Source organism: Psittacula echo, assembly GCF_963264785.1.
Source record: "Psittacula echo genome assembly, chromosome: 8".
Taxonomy (NCBI): Eukaryota; Metazoa; Chordata; class Aves; order Psittaciformes; family Psittacidae; genus Psittacula; species Psittacula echo.
This window is the reverse complement of record NC_137744.1, coordinates 10,427,927-10,445,404: the sequence shown is the minus strand read 5'-3', so window position 1 is coordinate 10,445,404 and position 17,478 is coordinate 10,427,927. Positions and strand designations below refer to the sequence as shown.

General features: G+C 47.3%; 1 protein-coding gene across 1 annotated transcript in view; it reads left to right on the top strand.

Moving 5' to 3' along the window:
• The window catches only part of LOC308224757 (gamma-aminobutyric acid receptor subunit alpha-3-like), a gene marked incomplete at both ends in the record, with an annotated part of 54,158 nt that overhangs the window by 4,343 nt on the left and 32,337 nt on the right, over nt 1–17,478 (top strand). The window lies entirely within an intron of this gene.

Genomic DNA, 17,478 nt, shown 5'->3' with positions numbered 1-17,478 from the left:
CACTGGGCAAGGTCTTCTGTGTGCTCTGGTCTGGGCATCAGGCAGTCAGGCAGGCTTTGTTGCCCCCTGAGCTGCTTTTAACACTGCTGCTATCAGAGCTTCTGCTGCTGACTTGGTCTCCAAGCACCTACAGTTGTTTAAGATGCTTTAGAAAGCAAAATCACAGTAGTACCCTCCCTTCCTAATGCTTATGGCATACATGTAGTGGGACGTAAAGGGGCAGAAGCAACAGGGAGATCTGTGGGGAAGACAGACATGAGCTTACTTAGTGAGCTGGGGGAGTCATAAACTGTATGGTTTCTTGGTGAGCTGTTGTCAAGGAGTGTTGCTGTGGCAGAGATGATGACCCCTCTCAGGTGCTGGCAGCCCTGTGCCATGGGGGCTGCTGGGGTGATGTCTCCACACTGCTCTGAGCTTTCCTGCTCGGCTGCAAAGGTGTGCTGCTGGACCACGATTCCCACCCAAAGCTGCAGTCACTGTGTGCTCCACTCTTCTGGAAGGTCCAGCTGCCAAGGGAAGTTGGGAATGAGCTTTCCCAACCTCTTGCATGCTGATGGGGGCTCCAGTGATACAGTGCTAGCCTGGAATTGCCTCCACCATTCCTCTTGTCTCTTCCCAGGCCCATGTCCACCTCTGTGCCATGGCCCTCTGCCCTGCTAAAGTCCAGTACTTTGTTCCCAAACAGAAACCATGCAAAATATGGGAAGGAGGGCTTTTCCAGTGGGCACCTCACCTCTGATGGGCTGCGAGGACCCAAGCAGGAAAGGGTTACTGTGTCTGCATAAGCCACTCATCAGTTTTATTGCTTTTGTTGCTTATTTCTTTCCCCTAGAATTAACTGCAGTCCTGCTAATAGCTTTGCTTCCTCAAGTCTCCCCAATGGCTGTATTGATTTAACTGAAATGAGTTCTGAAAGGGGACTGAGGGGGCATTTATGTTCACTGTAGGCTTGGTTGCAGACAACCCCATGCAAAGTATTAACAAGAGGACTCCCAGGAGCCCCTTGCTGGAGGAGTTAAAGCCTTTGTTGGAATATCTCTACTCTGTTGCTTTAGATCATTTAATAACATGTTTAACATAATAAATTGCCTTTGCCTGGACCAGACATTGCATGTTTAGAGATTGCTTTCATCTCTGATTTCCCCTCATGGGGCACTCCTCTGGAACCAGGTGGGAAGTTTTAAAAAGGGCTACAGGTTTTGGGGGCTCTTGACTGGTAATGAGTTGTCTTCAGTGTGTAGTGTATGGGGCAGCCTGGTGACCCAGGCTTTCCCCACCTATAGCTGGACCTGTTTATTGCAGGTCTTTTATTCCTTGGAGCAGAAGGGCTGTCAGGGCTGCTATGAAGAAGAACATTAAAGGGAAAGACTTCCTAGTGTTGCCGGTGGCCAAAGAAGCAGAAATGGTCCTGCTGCAGACTTCAGACTTAGGGGTTAATCAAATGGCCTGGGGTGATAGACAGCAAGTGATGGGTTACATGAGATCTCTGAAAGGGATTGCTTTGCTTCAAATCAGCAGCTGTGCTGCTGGGTGATTCAGGGTATATTGGTTTTCCTGCGAGATCACTTGGCAGTCCCTGTAGACCCAGTGCTAGCTTTCTCCATTTGCATCAAGAATATCTTCCCTTTGCTTTTCTGAAGGTATCAGGTGAAAGCATCCATTAGCACCACACAGTCCTGCCTTGGTGTCTGTGGAAAGGACAGACTGGGTGGTATTGTACCCACACACACAATAGGTGTCTAAATTGTGGATCACAAGGAACCAGGACACGCAGCCCTCCTTCTTGGCCTCACTTTCCTTGCTCTGTATGAAACAGGTCCCCCCAAAACACTGGGTTGGGGTATGGAGGGCTGCAGCACATCTCAGGGCTGTGCAGTGCGGTGTGTGCCCAGGTGCCTGTCCCCAGCACTTGGCAGAGCCATTTCCTTGTGTACTGGGAACCGAGCAGTGTTTGTTTAGGCTTTGGGAAAAGAGACTGTGTAAGCAACAGAGTGTTGATGTGGTGACTTCTCCCCTCAAGATAGCCTCTTTGTATTTATTTTCTTATCCCCTCTGTTTTCACCATCTGCTGCCACCCACTCTAATAGCTCCCATGCCAGAGCTCCTCTTCCTACGAGGATGCTGCAGACACAAACTGAAGCAAACCAGTGACAAGGCTGCTCAGGAGTGCCCAGTGCTGCAGAGTCAGGCTCCAGGCAAGGATATTCCTGTGCCTTGCTGCTGCTCCTGCCTCCCGGAGCTCTCCAGCAAAGAGTCCTTGTAGTCTTGATGGCAAGTAGAGGTTCGTGAGCATACTCCAGGATAGCTTAGAAGAGGAAAGGTGGAGGGGAAAGGGGAAGGTGGCTTTCAGACCTCTCATTCTGCAGGTGTGCCACATAGTACACTACCATTGCTGTCACAGAAGTCTTCTGTGATTGGTAGGAGGTTTCTCCCTTTTTCTGCCAGGTGAGTGAGGACTGGCTTGGGTTTAGGGACAGAAGTTAGTCTTTTGTTTGGCCCCATACCACTAAAATAGAGTCTGGGCTTAGGGAAGGGGTAGCTGCATAAACATCATGTTATAGAACTCAGAGAGCCATCAGCAGATAACCCATGTTTGCCTTAGGAAAACACAAGGCAGATTGGTTATTAAGTCAGAAGAGGAACAGAAATGGAGCCCGAGGGGATGGAGGCATCTGTTGTCGTGGCCAACTTTGTAAGATAAGAAAATCTCCTATTGAGAGTGTTCTTACGGACAGCACTGGCCACCACTCCTGATCTGGAGCTGTGAAATTGCACAGATCCTCTGCCCAGCCCTGCAGGGGCTGTGATTAGGGGCATCTATTTATAGCTCTCAAATTCTCTTTGCTGGGGCTTCCTACAGAGCTGCTGTGTGGAGAGGCCTCACTCAGTTTTGAACCTGGAGCTTGCCTTGCTTGCAGAAGTAGGAGAGAGGAGATATGGCCAGGAGAAAGAGAGAAAACTGGCTGACAAAGAGAGAGACATCGTATACCCAAAAAGAAGAGATGCTCAAGGAGTGGGATGTGAGTGATGGAGCTATGAGTGATCCTCCAAGAATGACTGATGCACAAAAATACCTTGCATGTCTTTGTGCTGCTTACTCTGAAGAGTGAGTGGAGTTCTGCAATCCTTACACAGGCACCGTGATGCCCAGCACACGAGAGGTGTGGGTGGCTGGGTTGTCTGAGGTTCAGTGATGGTCCCTGTGCAGCTGTACCTCCTGCAGCCTTATTTCCTGTCTGATGAAGTTTGGGTCCATTGGGCTGCAACCCAAACACAACCACCTTGTGAGTGCCTGGGGAGGGAAAAGCGAGGAGGTTTCCAGACTTGCCCCAACCTTTTCTATCCTTACAGCCTCAAGAATCCTTTTAACATGCTTTGGCAATACAAAGCGACTGGGGAGCATCTTACTGCTCATGGAGGAGGCATAGGGTGCCTTTCTGTAGCTGTTCGCACAACAGGATAGGGATTTCTTCCAGTTCAGCCAGAGACTGACTGCGTCCTGGGGGACACGGTGTGTCTGAGGTGCTATTTAGCTTAAGAATGAGGAACCCAGAGGGCATCTGGAGCAGTGATGGACAAAGTCTCTGTATTGGGTGTCTGGGGAGACCTGTGCTCCAGAAAGCTGTTGGCCTTTTCCAGGGGATGCTGAGGAGGAAAAGATTTTTCACCAGGGAAGAGGAGGAGAGAGTAGGCTGCTCAGTTTTCTAAAAGATGGGCTGTGAACTTTCTAGGTAAGCTACTTTCTCCGACTCCAATTAAAAAGCAATTTGTACCATGTTAAGCAGCTAGGCGAGGATCAATCGGTGTTATCCCTCCTGGATGCAGCATTGCTTAGCTTACCACTCACAGTATTTCCTTGAAGCTTCTACCACATGTCTCTGGGGTCCCTAAATGGCTGACTCGGCCCCGCTGAGGGCTGGTGAGCATCCTGCTGGTCTGACTGCATGATGTGCTTCTGGACAGTTATGGGTTAGGAGCCTACTGAAGTTTTCAAAGCATGGGGTTTACTGAGACCAGCAAACAGAGGCAGCTGAATTAAAGCAATGCAATTTCCTGGGCAGAACAAGGCACTTGGCCCCTTTGGTTTATTCTTCCTTGAGGACAAGGCATGGTGCCTGATCCTTGTCCTCAGGGTTGGCACTAAGAGGGTCCTATGCAGGCAGAGGGGAAGCCACTGTTTGTACCTTCACAACTGGCATATCCAGAGAGTAAAAGCAATCCAGGCTGGTGGCTGCCTCCTCTTCCTCATCTCCACTGGGCTGCTCTTTGTGGCTTAGTGTCAGCTTCTCCCTGCCCACACTGGGGTCAAGCATATTTTGGTGCAGTCAGGCTCTGCTCACAATAAGACTCAAATCAGGGATGCCCAGCATGGACCTATGGTGCCTTTCGTCTGGCCTCACTATGTCAGCTCTGCCCTGCTAATGGTTTTGATCTGCTGCCACCTGTTAATATTTATCCTGCTGATGTATTCCCTTTATTCTTTAGTGAGTACTCCTTGGTTGGAGTTTTTCCTGTCTCTTCTTTCTGTGGTGCAGTGTTTCTTCCTGCTTTTCTAATGATGGTGTAGTTTGGCAGGATGGCTTCTGAGCAAGCGAGAAACATCTGTATCCCTGCCTTGCCACGTGTACATCACTGATGCAAGTGCTGATGGCCAGGAGGTTTTGGACTAGGTTCAGAGCAGCTCCCTTTAGGTTGAGATGTTGCTGTGAGGTGCTTGATGTATCACACTTCAGTGCATCTGTCACTTTGTCCTGACCTCCTGTAGATAAGGGCTTGGCTGTTATCATGTGAACATGAAGGCAGAGGGGCCGAAATAGTTGGAATAATTAAATTATAGAGCTGCCTTCTCTCTAAAGTACATTGCTCTTCTAAGCTGAAACAGTGAGAACTTACCTGCCTGGCAAGGAGAAATCTGACTGCAGTGAGAGTAACCTGTAATAGTGGTAGAAATTGTTAAATTGTTCAGATTGAAGAACTAAAATCTGGGCAGAATCTTGAAATTGTCCTTTTCTGCTGCAGATAGGTTGCAAAACCTTGGGGAAGGGACCCTCACAAGCCCTTCGGATGCATGCAAAGCCACAACAAGCAGCAGCCCAGCTTCTGGGTGCTCAGTGGAGGCAGGTCTGTTCTTGGTCCCTCAGCAGAATCATCAGGCACTGCCTGTTGCTGTGGGGACACCTGAGCAGTGGTGGCAGAGTCCTGCAGTGTGTCCTATTCCCCACTGCAGCATTGTCACCAGGAATCCATCTGGTCTTGAGCTCTTCTGCAGCTTTTTCACCTGTGCCTGATGAAGCTGCCTGCAGTTTGTCATGTACATCACCTATATCTGCTGTTAGTGCAAGAGAAATGTTAGATAACAAACGCAGTGGTCCTTTGTGGTGCGTTTTGATTTCCAGGGTTTCAGGACTGTGTTTAATCTGTTTCTATCTTAATGTTCCACCTCTCCTGACTTCTCATCTCTTCCCTCTGATCTGACTTCATGCCTTGTATTGATTACTCCAGGGAGGAATTTGATCCTTTCTTAGAAAAAACAAAATCCATGTCTCATCTCAGACAAAGACAAAAGCCGAGGTTCCTTGTTGAGTTTTAATTTGAAGCTTAGGCATTGCCTGAACAGCATTTTCTTCTATTTACCTTTCTGGGCAACAGGGACCCTGCTCTGTCTCATCAAACTTCTGAAGTTAATATCTATGAACAAATTAAAGGTTGTCTTCCCCTTGAGTGCAGCTCTCCAAAGGCAACTTTGCCATGGATTTGCCCAGCCCCACTGCTCTCCTCCCTTCCTCAGGAATCCCAGTTGTGCTGCTGTTTAAACCCACGATATACAGGGAGGGGAAGCTCTGTGTGAAAAGGCACGCACACATCAGAAGGCAACTGAGGAATATGAGCTTGACAGCTATGCCTAAGGGTGAAAGTCTTCTCTTAAATAAGTCATGAATTTGCTTAGGGCAACAAGACTGTATCAAAGCTTCAGGGATATCACAAACACTCCGGAGGGGCCAGAAACCCATTGTGAAAAGAAAATCATAGCTTTTGGTGTGAAACGGTGCCTGGGCTTCAGGTCAGCACCAGGTCCTCTGAGGGCTGTCTGTGCCCTTGCAGTGCCATGGGAAGGGGTGGGCTGCCACCATGGGTCCCTGCCCAGCCACCCTTTACATGGAGCAGTTGTGTTGCCAGTCACCAGCAATGAGGCTGTCCTTGGGCTGTGCTCTTCAGAGGGGCTGCAATCATGTCCCCAGGCTGCCAGGGTTGTGGAGGGGAAGGTGTTTCCTTGGATGCCTTTTTTAAGGTGGTGCCCTCGCTTGCTGTGTGTGTTTCCATGAGGACTCCACATATCCACACATGTAGGCAAGAAGTAAGGCTTTTCCCAAAGGATGAGATTTTTTTTTTCTAGGAAAGTGAATCCATTTGGAGGAATTTTTTGTATTGGAGTAACATCCCACAGCTTGAATGGTAGGTAAGGCCTGCAGTGAATCAGTGTGACTGTTAGGCAGGTGATTGCTGCCCAAGGGGAAGCTGTCAGAGGTGGGATGATGCTATTTGTTTATAACAACTTTGGCAGCAGGCAGCTGATGTTTAAGCATGTTGAAGATGTGTTACATATCTGTAAGAATATTAGTAGATGATGTTAGAGATGGCTCTAAACTTCTTGTAAGGATGTCTTTATTGATTTGCTGGACCACAGCAGCTACTCATCAGAATTTCTGTTCATTTAGTCCTTAGTGTAAAGGATTTATAGCTTGTCTTTTTGGATTGTGAAATAAGATTTTTATTATTATTATTGTTATATATTATAGAGCTTAAAACCAATGTTAGTTGCTTTATTCTGGGAAGTTGGTGGTAAAACAGCCCTCCAAATATTGAGGAAACAGCATTTATTTTATTCGTTGTGCTAGAGGATAAAACGTTTTCATCAGTTCATGTGCCTATACAGAGGCACTGATTATGTCTGATGAGGTAAAGTCATTGATCATGTTGGTGGTGAATTTTAGCCCTGTTCCATCTGGAAGAAGCAATCAAATCACATCTACCTGGGCCCCCTGTGGTGTAGGGATTAATGCTGCTGATTCAGACCTGTTAGCTTGTTAATGCCGTTTCATTTATTTAAAGGTTATTGTTTGATTAAATAAAAATATTGGAGTGTTCATGAGGCTCTGAGAGACGCATGGGGCTTTGGGGACTGAGATGCTGCAGGATTATGAGGCTAAATCATGCAGCGTGCCTTAACCAAGTGCTGTTAAAAGTCAGAGTGAAATTCTCACCCTATTGCAATAAATGGCAAAACTCTCACTGAAGTGGGGCAGGAATTTCGTGTAATGATTGCTTTGTCTTTACACACAACCTGCAGCTTTAGGTGTTTGTCCCTCTGAGGCAGTCTTTATTTTTATTAAAAAATAAAGGTTTTGTGGAGTGCTGGCAATTTTAAGCATAAAGAACAGCCTAGAGAGAGTTTGTAATCTGCTCCACACACTGTGAGAAAAGGACACCCCATTCACTTTACCTTCTCAAAGAGCATCATTCAAACCAAAGTGATGAAAACAACTGGCACGGAAAAAGCATATGATTTATTTTGCTTCCCCCCAAACCTGCTGGAAAATCCTGTTGATGACAAAGTTCAGACTGAATTAGTAGACAGAATGATTCATGACTGGAGTAAAATCACGTCTGAAAACTCAGGACACTATTTTCAACGTTGCAAAAGTCATTTCAGATGCCTCTTGTTTGGAAGGATCAGTTCTGATACAAAAGGCTCCAAGGAAAGAATTTGATGACCATAAAAAAACCCCAAACCAGCAAACAAAAACCGATGCAGCAATTTGCAAAGGGGAAGGTGGCAGAGGCTCTGCACAAGGCTTACTGCACCCATCTGGGTTCTGGTCGAGGAAGCTGTGTGTATCCAAATAGGATACATCAGATTTCTGCAGCCCTGCATTCCTGTTATGTACCTGAAGACATCTCCTGGAGAGCTGTGGATGTCACTTTAGCCAGTTAAAGCCCCTGTCTTGCAAAAAATGAAGATCAAACTTCTTTCCACAAGTTGTGTTTTCTGTAAAGGGTCATGAGGGAACTGAATTGGAGACTTTTATGCTTGAAAGATTAATGCTCTTCCCTTTGGAGAGATGAACCTGGGCTTGCCTGAGAATTAGAAAAAGCCTTTTCCTAGAAAAGAGCCATTTTTGCTTACGAGGGGAAGAGTTAAAGAACAAAAGGATGAAATCCCCTTTCTTCTTTCCTGATCAATCTAACCATTGTTATGAGGGAAGCTTTCTGATAGTTTCTCTTTGTCATGTAACATTAATACCACTAAGTCCACTTAGCAAGGGAAGCGATGTATAATTAATTTGCAAATCAGAGAAGTGGATGTGATTTTTATACAGAAGAGAAGGTCTTTAACTGCAGAAGGCACTGTGTGGGCATGGCCATGCTGAAGATGGGATCTCTGCTCTCAGGCTGAGCAGGAATCCTCCTTGAGCGTCCCCCTCTCAGCAGTGATGTTGAGACCCGGAGGTCCTGGTTCAGGCTGGTTCTCCGGGGTGCCCCTCTCTGTGTATACACCTTCAGTGGGTCCTAGTTTGCTGCCAGGCAGAAAAGAGACTGAATAGAACAAGAGTGGAGTCAGATGGGGAAGGGGTGAGGTATGCAAGTGCCTCTGAATACTTGCAAGTTGGTTGAGCCAGGCAAAAGCATCTTTAAGGCTCCCTCCATCCACTGCATACTTTTGGTGTTTTGATTTTATTTTTTTAAGCCTTAGCTCTATTAGAATTATTACTATTTTGATGCAGGGTGCATTAAAAAGGGAAAAGGAGAAAAACTCAAACCCTATCTAGACTGATTTGTTCCCAGAAAGATGCTTAATTTTGTATGTATAATTGAAAGGGGCTAAATATAGCTGTATTAATATTTATGGGCCTTATGTTGGAGTCAATACAAGGGTTGCTGTTCAAGGCAATTAAGCTTTACCTTTTCACGTCTAGGATTTCAGCATTTGGAGATGACATTAGTTGTGTGACCTGCATCCGAGAGAGAAAAAACATAAAAGCATACCATTATCCATTGAATATGATACCCTGTATTTAATGCTGTTTATGACAGGCAGTTTGTCTCCAGCAAGGATGATCTCTCAGAAGCAGGACTGCTCTCTTCATAGGAGGGAAATCAGTAAGCTCAGAGGCTTTCAAAACTATCCCTGCAGCTGATGCTGTGTTTTGGGAGGAACTGAGTGACTGGACTGTCTCATGGCATCAGAAAGTGGGCATTGCTCACCTCTGTTGCATTTGCAGCTGCTGGGAATGAAGGGGAAACGATTACAGTGGCACCTCATGGACTCCAGTAGTCTTCATATACCCTGGAGCTGCAAGAGTAGGAAACATCACCCTCAGCAGCTCATGAGCAGGAGTGCTCGGTGCGGGGGGGGGGGGGGGGGGGGGGGGGAGAGGCTGTTTGCACCCTATTCCTGGGCTCAGGCTATCTGTGCATGCCCGCAGGGCTAGTCACAACCTTCATGTCATTAAAGCACAGGGAAAGCAAATCCTGTCCAGAGATCTGAGCAGCTGTAGGGAGCGTGTTCACGGGGAATTAGGTCGAGGCTGTAACGATGAAAACAAGTCAGTTTGCGTTAATAACAAAGGCAGAATGATGATGCGCTTGATTTCTAAAGCACTGCCTTTCATGAGAAGGGTATCACCAGGATAATGTGACAAGAGTCCTGGCAGTGCTTGAATTGGCCTGCATTGCTGCTCTTTGGAAGCTGCAGCTCCTCACTGCTCCAGTTAACAAAGAGGCTGTTAGGCACTGTGAAATCTCTCACTGATAAGGACTGTCTGAATCCTGCCTCTCTACTAAATTTGATCAATGTGTCAGATTTTGCCTTTCTTCAGTCTGGACTCTAATAACTGCCTGTGAGGAGGAAGACTGCATTGAGGAGCATCGGTGACTGCTCTGCTCTGCAGCCTCCTTTGGGAGCAAGGGGTTAATGTGCCAGCCACAGGGCAGATGCTCACGGCCAGGGCTGTGGATGGAGGTTGTCTCAGTGAGGATGAGCTTGGTGCTCATCTCTGCTCCAAGGACTCACGTGCCCCACAAAATCTGAAGCTTTGTGGGGTTGTGTTTCGGTTCCTTCACTGGTGCATTGTGTATTTTAGTAGCTGGAAGCCTTTTAACCCCCTTCAGCAAGCAGTAGGGGAATGTGTTTTCTGATGGCTTTCATTAGCTTTTGCTATTGGAGCAAAACAGGAAGGGAAAAGCAGAAACCAAATGCCACACCAGTGGAGACAGAAATGATAGCCACGCTCTTAGTGGCTGGGAATGAGATTTTGGCTCCAAATGGCCTTTCTGCGTCCAGCTTCGGCTCTGGGGGTTCACACCCAGTGACGCTGATCCCAGCAGACCGGTGCATTTCCAATTACAGGTGACAGTATCCTCGCCGCACAGTGCTGGCTTGATAGCAAACGGTTGTTCCTTGCTGTGCCTGAGGATGGGCCAGTGCAGGGCTGAATCCCACCTCTTATCTGTTCAAGAACAAGGGCAAGCCAAGCTATATATTAAGGAACAAGGAAATTGCACCAGTTAAATTTAAAAAACTCATTTAGCTAAAGCAGCACAAGCTCCCATGAATATTTATCTGATATTATGGAAGCATGTGGACTCCCACCTACTTTATTAAATTGATTTCCAATAAAAATGCAAGTGGAAGATGTTTGATTAATGGCTGCTGGGATGGTGCAATTATTGTGAAGTCTGGAGTCAGCAAGAAGTGTCCCCGGAGCCTCTGTGTCCCTGCTGGAGGCTGGGCTAAGAAAATGTTTCTAAACGTTCTCTGAGAGACAACAGCAATGTTTGTCCATGTCATTTCCAGGATGGGGTGAGCAGGAGCTGCCTTTTGGCTGATGCATGATGGCTGATGTCCTGACCTTGAGGCTGGTCTGTGGCTTTTGCTCCCAGTGCTTTGCCTTTTCCTCTGCTTTTCACACCCCCCCGAGCAGGCTGCACCTGAGAATTAAGCACAGCAGTGAGCTTCAGAGATCATGTCGGGTTTGAGTGAGGCTCCCTGGGCCTTTGAATTTAAACATGCCTGGGATTAGCTGCATCAGCCTGTGGATCCGCTCAGCTCCTACCAATTTACCTGGATTTGTCTCCTGAAGGAAGGTAATTTGAGGCTGTAACGTTACAGCTCTTTTAAAGAGCTGTAGGATGCTTTCCCACTGGGACACCTGCCATGGCTGGCGCTGCATCTTTCCAATTAGCTGTCAGGAGCTTGGGTGGGAGACGCTGAGTGCGGTGCAAGTGAGGGTCATGGGCGCTGAGGAACCCGCTGAGCTGGGGAGCCTGGAAATCCCTGTGGTGAGGAGGAATTCTGTGCTCCTGGAAGGCAGCAGGGCTGGAGGCTGCCTGCACAGCCTGAATAGAAACTGTACTGGGGGGTCTTCCAAAAACTCTTTAGGAGCTGCTGTGGATGGGATGTTACGTGTCACTTTCTCTGCAGGGGTGTTCTGAGCCAGAGATGTAGGGGGTTTGGGTGTGATGGTGAGGTGAGGACTGTGCAGGAGTGGAGGGAGGTGGGTGGTGTGCCTTGGTGCCATAGGGAAGGCAGAGTGTGAGGCAGGTCCATCTCAGCATCCCTCAGCTTCACACCCATGGAGCCCAGAGAGGTACCACAATGCTGTGAACCACTGCAACAGCGGTGCCCAAGTGGCACCAGATAACCAAGACGTGGCTCACAAATCCTTCCCGCAGCCAGTGTGGGAGCCTCATGCACAGGGAGCAGGATCAGTGCTCTGAAGTTCTCACCCTGTCTTAGAGGGCACATGACGCCCAGTGGGCTATGGGCATATGGCACATGGAAAGCAGCTGGGTGCAAAGACAGTGCAAATGCTCTTGATGCTGCCTTTGGAGGCTGACAGGATCTTGTAGTGGTCTCTATTTTGCAGTATTTCTGATTTTTCTCTGCATGTAAATGTATAATGTGCCCATGATGTGTCTCTGCCTGCAGGAGAAGAAGGGGTCTCTGCACAGCACCCATGCCAGCAGGAAGTGAATGGGTGCAAATACTTCCAGCATGCTTTGAATTGGTTGGGCATTCCCCTGCTGCATTACTGGGGAGCGGGGCTGGTAATGGGCTCGGGGGAAAAGGGAATAGAACAGAAGGGAATTAGGAACACTAAAAAGGGGAGCGGGTGCTGGATAATATGTATGTGGCAGAAAAAGAGAGACAAGTTCTGATTGAAAACAGAAGCTGAGAAAAGGCAGATTGGCAGGCAGCATATTCCTGAAGACAGCTTTCTCCTCTGTAGGCTGAGTCACCTAAGAAACGTGTCAATAAAGCACACTCGCAGGCACTGTCTCTAATAAATATATATTTAAGAGAGACATTTCTTCAAAACTTCTGCTGGGAGATGTCTAATTCTGAAAGGATGGCACGAAAAATGACATCTCCAGTGGAAGCAGGGAGTTGCCATGGGAACTGGAACGCTTTGAACGCACATCGCTAAAACAAGAAAACATTCTCCCCAGCAAAGGAAATTAAAAATTACATCTGGAGGCACCTGCTCTCCTCTTGTCTCTGGGAGTATCGGGGTGTTGTGCAGTGTATCATAAGTCATGTAGTGGGCAGAAGAGAAAATGTGATCTTGGTGCTTGGATTTTTTGTGAGTAACTGTGATATAAAGCTTTTCTGTCCACAGGACGGATGATGCTTGTGTCTGAATGGTGCTGGGGAGGGGAAGGTTTAGAGCCATAATGGAATTTCCTCTAAAAGGGTTTTGCTCACCTGGGGATAAAACAACGGCCCAAGGACACAAATAAGCCCATCTCGCTGTGAGTGGATCACCCCGCTGCTCCCAGGGTTTGCTGTTCCCATTTGCCAGCCAAGGACTTCCCAGGGGGGATAGGGAAACCAGGTGAGAAGAGATGTGATAGAGGGGCATGGTCTGTGTACAGGGATTTATCCTGTGCTTTGGAGAGTCTCCATTTACCCTTGCACGTCTGGGACAGCAAGCACAGGAGGGGTTATTCCTGCATGGCAGAGGTGGACCTCAGTATGTGCTGTCTAACGAGTTCCTTGGTGTATTGGCAGCAAAGGGGGCACAAAGAGCTGGGTGAGCCAGTGGTGAGTGCTTGTGCTGTACAGCAGGACTCCAGCACCAGAGGAAGTGCTAAATTGACCAGCGCAAGGCCATGTGAATTAAATACGTTGATTTGTATGATGTTTTATTGGCATTGCTGAGAAGTAAATGAGCGGTGGCCATGCAGACCAGTGACCTGTGCATGATGGGGAAGAGACAGCTCGGTGAGGACCTTGGCTCTGCACACAGCACTCACACAGGCAAGGACCAGTTGCGGTGTGTAAAGAAGGGAAAGCATTTGTCTGCATTGCCCTGGGGGTGGTGGTGAAGGATGCCAGCAGCGTCACCGGAGGAACACTGTCACAGGAGCTGATTAAGTTCTCTCACTGAAGGAAATGCCAGCCAGGAGCTAAGGGATAAGGGAACCAGAGTGCAAATTACTGTGTTGCTCCCTGCTATGGTTTTCTTGTATCTTTGCCTCAGTACCTGGCATTGGCCTCAAGGGACAAGCTTGCAAATTAAAGGGACCCTTCCTTGCAGCTCTACCACATACCCCAGTCACCACTCTTTTTCTCTTTTACACGTTACAGTCCATCATGCGGTCTGGCATTCCTCAGCCTGCAGAGCAGCCTGGAACACTAGATATAGCCAGAGGCATGGGAAGGCAGCGCTGAGGCTAAAAGGCAGATGGGGAAACTTAGGCACAGCAGAAACACATTGCATGCTCAGTGCCATAGTGCAGATTAGCATCAGTGATGGGTTGGAGCTCAGAGCTCTGCCTGCAAACTTCATGCATTTGATTGAGACATCTTGTTTATTCTTTCTCCTTCCACAATGACATAAAGTTGATGCAAAGCAGTGTGTCTCTCATTTGATTTTTCTTGCATTTCCTTGCTTGCTTCCTGGCTTTCCAATCTTTCCAGATGTTTCCCATGTATCAATGATTAACAGGTTGGCAATTGCAGTTCTGTATTGCACCCTTGTGCTTATCTTTTTCCTGGGGATATGCCTTGATCTGTGATGAATTACAGAGCTCAGTAATTGCTTTACAAATGCTAAGGATTTTACTGTCACTGATCCGAAGTTTTTGCAGCTCTTCTTCAAGCACACGTGGCCTGTTGGGAGGTGATGGTTTCTGTTAAGGAAAGGCTTGCTGAGAATGAGGGAACAAAAGGTTCAGTGTTTTTAGGAAATGGAGTAAGCAATAACCAGCTGGGGGCGGTCTGCAGGCTCCCTGATGGAAAAGCTTTAGAGGTGCACCATGTCCATGCATGTTCTGGATAAGCCTGGCTGAAGGACTGACTCTCTTGGCCAAGTTACACACATGTGAAGGGGTACAGCAAAGGCAGCAGTCTGATGGCTGCTGTGTTCTGGTGCCTTCTCTCTTTTGTATATGTGCATGGTCAGTCACAGTGCTGGAGGACAGGACCTGCTGCAGTCTTCCCCTGAGGGTGCTGTGCACCAAAATCCCTTGCTGTGGTCAACAGAAACATCTTCACTGACCCCTAAAGAGAGAAATGAACTGCAGATGAGGTCAGGAAGGCAGGTCCAACACAAAACAAGGGTGTTCCGTAGGGAACATGGAGAGGTTTGCTTGATGCTGAAGCACCAGTCTGGCATTTTCGCCCTCATCTCATTGCTCCCTCCCACATGTACAGCCATGCAAGCAGCCTGCAGGACTGTGGTCAGCAAAATTCCCCTGGCTTTGATTTCATTACAGCCACAGCCATGTGTACGAGCCAGCAACACGGCGTTGTTTAAATGCTCTTCCCGTGTCCACTGGGAGCAGCAGGGATTCCCTTTCCTCAGTGCTTCTGGCATAGCCATCAAGGACAGCTTTAATACTGAATATGTTAAATTATGCATGCTAATTCATATTCACACATTTTCTCATTGTATTTATAATATGTAACAAACATGTTGCATCTCTCTTCCATTACCACAGGGTCTCAAAGCTCTGTAGAACCTCTGAAAGCATTCTCATACATATATATTCCTCCTCTGTCTTTGTGGCATCTGAGGGTGTCCTAAGTCCTTAAAATAGTAACTACAGTAGCTTTGTTCATTCTGTCTTTTCTGTCTGTAGTAAAAATAGCACAAGTAATTTGTAGTCTCTGTTTGTAGTCTGTATGTGTGAGAATGAGGGATGTGTGTAAAGCCTCCATGAGTGCAAACCCTCCAGCAATTGCTCTTTCTGACTCTCTTCTATTCGACTCTCCTGTTCTGCTTGGACTTTACAATTGCACCACATCCTGATTCTAACCTCTGGATGTGTGTTCTCTGTCACTTAATGCAGTAATAAGAATACATGCATATTCATGCCTGCATGTGGCAATGAGAGAAAGCTAAATTAAGCTACATGAGCCAAATGCATAGCTCTTTTGGGTCGTGCAGTAAGGGGTTTTTTTGTCTGGGCTCCTAATGAAGTAAAGCTTCTCATATCTTTCCTTCTGCCTTTTGTCTTCCAAAAGCTTTTGAGCTTGTTGTCTGATCTGAACACAACCTGACAGAAAGGTATCGCAGAGATTTCAAGTCCCTGCAAGATTTGAGGAATTATGCAGCTGAGTGGAAAAAGACCCAAAGTAGAGAGAAGTAACTGGATGGGATGAAGTGGTGCTAGGCATCAGGAAAACAGGCAGGAAAAGTTGATCTGTGGGAAAGCAGGGTTTGTTGGGCCCGCTACTGTTAAAGCAGCATCTCTCTTAGGCTGTTTTGCTGGACAGAGCTCTAACCTGCATCCCCTACCCTTGAAAAATGTGAGATAACGCTCACTTGGAAGCAAGGAGGAACAAGGTGTGCCCGACTCCTCTGCTTTCACTGTAATTATGCCTTGATCCCAACTCCATAGCCAACGTGGTACATAGGCATGCAAAGAGCTCAGACCTGGATCAGAGCACATGGATAGTGCATTTGGAGACAGCTTAGGGGTTGTTTTAATTCCATGAACTAAGCTGATCTTCCTTCAAGGAGTTTGTGCCTCAGGCGACTTCTGCCTCAGGGCTCACCTAGGAATTAGACATCTATCTAGGCATTACAGTGTGCCATAAATCCTAGACAAGCCATGCTCAAGTGATAATTGGGTCATTTCATGGTCCCGCATCTAGTTTCTGCAGAGGACTCTGGATGCAGTCGCATTAGAAAGCTGCGTATGCGGCATGCTGTGTGAGACAGGGAATAAATCTCTTCATTGCATCAGCTCTCCCATGGCCGTGCTGAGAAAGAGAGCCAGGGCAGCAGGCTGTCTCCTTGAGGGATTTGACAGGCATCATCTCACTTCATCTGGGCTCAGAAGTTAAGCACGTGTAATTGTAGACCATGCTGATCTCTCTTATCATGTGTGAGTGGTTTTGTTGTCTCTTGAGAGAGACCCTGAAATTATTTAGGACTTCTTGCTCCCCTATGCTGAAATATCCGAGCTGGGGGGAGAAAGGAGAGAGGACACAGCTGGAAGTGATAGCACATGCATATCTGTGTTTACAGATTCACTGACTTCTCTCTAGTCTGGCTGGAGGACATGCAATTGTAGACATTGATGTACTATCACACTAGAGAGAAGGTAGTGATTAATCACTGTGGCTTACAGAGCAGCAACTTGGGAACTGGCTGTACAGAAAATGCTGGCAGTCCCAGGGGATCTGAGCAATAGCAGTGGGGAATAAGCCAGTCCCTGTGAAAAGATGCCTCAGCGCCCCAGGACAGGAGGGAAAGGCTGGATGCTTTCATGGAGAGCAGCAGATAGCCTTCTTTCCTGTGTAAATGTGACGCCTTTTTGATCATCACTCTGCAGAAGTCACTGGGAGTGTAACTGAGGTGGTCAGATCTGTTACATGGACTGAGTTATTTCAGTTTTACGAGTAAGACAGGGAAAGCACTTCTGCAAGCAAGCAAACAGCCAAGCAAAGCTGCATTAGACAAATAGTTTTTGACACATAGGCACAGCTAGATAAGGATCCGATCCAAAGGTCTTGCTTACAACCCCCTGCAGGCTTTTACTCACCTCTGCTTTTGCTGAGATAAGACATTTGTTTCAGATGCTTGTATTGTTTCTTTCCTTACTATGTAGTTTATTCTGTGGAGTACAAATTTCCCAGTGTTATGTCCCTGGCTGACCCCACTTTGCAATAGATGAGTATCCTGTCATCTTTAACCATGTTGTCCCAGGTAGGAGCATGAGGCTAAGGGCAGCCTTCATCCATGGGTCCCTGGTCACCCTCATCTTTATGCTCACAAGAGACAGGCAAGTACCATCAGTCAGTCAGGGTGGGCTGACCTATCTCTGGGGTTACTCTTCCCCATAGACAAAATGGGGCCAATGAGGTCTGTGCTGTGTCTTGATGCTTCTGCCCAAGTGCATTTTCCTGGAGACATGTTGGTGTTTAAGGAAGTTTGGGGAATTTAAATCTGATGCTGCTATTTG